The sequence below is a fragment of the Triticum dicoccoides genome, chromosome 2B, assembly GCF_002162155.2.
Source record: "Triticum dicoccoides isolate Atlit2015 ecotype Zavitan chromosome 2B, WEW_v2.0, whole genome shotgun sequence".
Taxonomy (NCBI): domain Eukaryota; kingdom Viridiplantae; phylum Streptophyta; class Magnoliopsida; order Poales; family Poaceae; genus Triticum; species Triticum dicoccoides.
Window position 1 is genome coordinate 195,648,537 of NC_041383.1, and position 3,260 is coordinate 195,651,796.

The 3,260-nt window shown below is 60.5% G+C and overlaps 1 pseudogene; it reads right to left on the reverse strand.

Annotated features, from left to right (window-relative positions):
- Nucleotides 1-1,605: 1,605 nt before the first annotated feature.
- Nucleotides 1,606-2,927, reverse strand: LOC119367526 (annotated as a pseudogene).
- Between the last annotated feature and the right edge of the window lie 333 nt (nt 2,928-3,260).

The following is a 3,260-nucleotide window of genomic DNA, read 5'->3' on the forward strand; positions in this document are numbered from 1 at the left end:
TAAACCCGGGCATGGGCAGCCCGGCCCGAAAAACCCGGGCCGGGCCGGGCCGGGCTTGACGTTCGGGCCGGGCTCAGGCCTTATTTTGCAGCCCGGAAGATAGTTCGGGCCGGGCTCGGGCTTCATTTTTTCTGTATTTCGGGCCGGGCTTTCGGGCTTCGGGCCGGGCTTGCACGTGCGTACACTAAAAAACAACGTTCGGCCCGGGCTTTCGGGCTTCGGGCTTGATTCCGGGCCGAGCTCGGGCTTGAAAACAGGGAGTATTTCGGGCTTCGGGCCGGGCTCGGGCTTGGGAAATGAAGGTCAGGCTTTTACAAGCCCGGTCCGAAACCCGGCCCGACGCGACGTTTGCCCGGGTTTAGTGGGCGTGCCCGGACGCCCCATATCCACCCCATATTTGGGTTGGATATGAGGTGCCGGTCAGCCCAGCCGTTTGAGGGCCGTTTGAGGGGGCCGCCTGGGTCAAAAAATCGTGACCGGGCAGCCCGCCCAGACGCATGGGGCGGGCTTGAGAGATACGGTTGTAGATGCTCTAAAGCTGTGAAGAAATTGTGTGAAATGTCGTGATCAATGCGTGATGTTCTGGTATGTGTTTGGGTACGCCCGTACGGCTATGCGTGTGTTGGTTGGTCAGATTTGTTTGTCTGGTGGATCAGCTAAGTCTGATCAAATCAAATAACCAATCAATCATGCAGTCAGGCTGGTCACACACAAAAGGCTCGTGCATTATCATGCTGCCTCCGGGAACAAGAACTCGTGGATCAGCTTAATCAGCTCACAGCCTGATACAGGCGAAAAGCGGAACGAAATCATATGAATGTTCGGGGGAAAACGCGGCGAGCTTTTCATCAGAGAAAGGGGTCATCATGGAAGGAGGCCGGTGGCGTCTCCCTCTTTTGGAGGCGTAAAGCTGGTCTGGACCCTCGTATCGTTGGAAAGGCAGAAATGTCTTCGGCCGGAAGCCCCGGCTACCTTCAGTTCAGTCGGCAGCTAAACAGGCTTCTGTTCGAATAAATGTCGGCCTCCTTTTCCGGTGCTTGATGCTGCAAGCTGCTACCGCCGGCCAGGAACTGATGACAGCCACTTAGCAGAGATTTTTCTATATATCCTATGTTGAATTCTTGATGCATCTGAAGTTGATTCAAATCCTGAATGCCTGACAATGAAAAACAGCTCATCGCACAGCCACGGACGGACACAGCATCGTGCCGGTGCAGCCGCTGCGCACACGCGTGCTCTGTGCCGGCCTGTCGGGACACGGGCGCGCGCTCTGGCACTGGGGCGGTGCACTGGCGCATGGCCACGACAAGGCGTGGGGCCAGCACGCGGCGGCCAGAAGCGCGGGCGTCGAGAATGCTCCGGCTGGATATGGATGTGGCGGGCGGTGTGTCATGCTCTTCAGATATTCCAGCAGAGACTGGTAGCTCAACTGCTCAAGATGCTCGGCCCATGCTGGCACTCGCCAAATCGGGGGCCAACGTACAGTGGATCTGTCCGCGTCGTCGCACCATTACTGTCTGGTTCGCATGGGCGATAACCTCTCCGTGACAGGAGCGCCGCCAAACACGACCCTGTTTGCGCGATGAATGCCGTTCATTGCGCTGTCGACGCTTGCGTCCAATTCCCTGCTTCTCAGAACCAACGAACAACTCGTTCACAGGGAACCAGGCATGTTCGTCATGAGTACAGTGCATCGCATGTGCCCTCAAGTTCCGTCGTCACACACATCACAGCTCCAAGAATCAACACTTACCAAAAAAAATTAAAAAGATCAGTCACACACTCACACTGACTGAACTGCAAACCAACTACGAACCAGTGGACAGTGGACACTGGTCGTTCACTGGCGCGTCAAGGTGTTCGGCGGCTCGCCGGTTCACGAACTCGGCCACATCGGCCAGCAGTCTCTGCCTGTCCGCGAGGCCCTCGAACACGTAGAACGCGTGGATGGCGTCGGGGAACTCCGCGACGCGGACCTCCTCGGCGCCGGCGGCTTGCAGCGCGTGCGCGTACTCCCTCTGCCTGTCCTGGTGCACGTCCCACCCGCCCACGCACACCAGCGTCGGCGGGAACGCGCGCCACTTCCCCGGGCGGCACCGTCGCGCTGGATCGCGGCCAGCACGTTGGCCCACTCGTGGTCCCGCGTGGCGCCCGGCGGCAGGAACGCGCGCCACAGCCACGCCAGCCGCTCCGGCGCCCCGAACGGCGCGTGGCGGAGCCGTCGCTCGGACGCGGTCTGCGCCTCGCCGCCGAAGAACGGCTGCAGTAGGACCAGCCCGGCCACGCTGCGCTGCAGGCGTGCGGCGACGTGGTGGGCGACGTTGCCGCCCGCGCTATCCCCGGCGACAAAGACGGCGGTGGGGGGAGACGGCAAGGCGCCCCTGGCGCCGGCGAGTGCCCAGCGGAGGGCGGCCTCGCCGTCGTCGTAAGCGGACGGAGCGCAGTGCTCGGGCGCGAGGCGGTAGTCCACGGAGGCGACGACGGCTGGGATGGACGCGGCGAGGCGGCGGCACAGAGCGTCGAACTGGGCCGTCGCCACGGAGTGGAACACGAAGCCGCCGCCGTGGAAATATACAACCACTGGCAGCTGGCTGCCGCTAGCGGCGGGCGCTGGAACGAACAGGCGGACGCGGAGGTGGCTGGAGACGGCGTGGTCAGTGGACGAAACGCCGGCGGCATCGGGTGCGGGGCTAGGCGGGACGTTGCGTTCGAATAGGGAGAGGAGGGAGCGGTTGACGGTGCCGTCGGCGCGGAGGGACGCGGAGTGTAGGAATGAGGCTGCGCCCACGAGCAGGCGCACCCGCCACGGCAGAGGGGGCTTCCCCGGCGGCGGCGGAGAATCCGACGACGCCATCTCTGCTCAGTTTCCGGCCGTCCGGGTGCCCCTTGGAGTTGGTGGGGATAATGTTTATGAGCGGACACCGAGCGTTTCTTGTACAGTTGTAGTACTGTACTCTATTGGCGCAAAGAGGAACTGAACAATCTCAAGTTCAGTGTCAAGCTTGCATTTGCGTTTACGTCCAAGGCCAGCAAGATTAGCGTTGCGTCTTTGGTTCACGGTTGCTAGTCATTGGTTCCCCTAACCCTCATCAATAGTCTCCATTTGACCACTTGTCCTAATTCATGAGGGCGCAAAGAGGATGGTCAGTTGGTCACACTAGGAGTATGATAGATTAATGCCTTCATAAACTTAGATGTGCCAATATTGTCACTAGGAGTAGCTCTATCAAATTGATAGCCTCGAACCGTCGAGGCAAAGG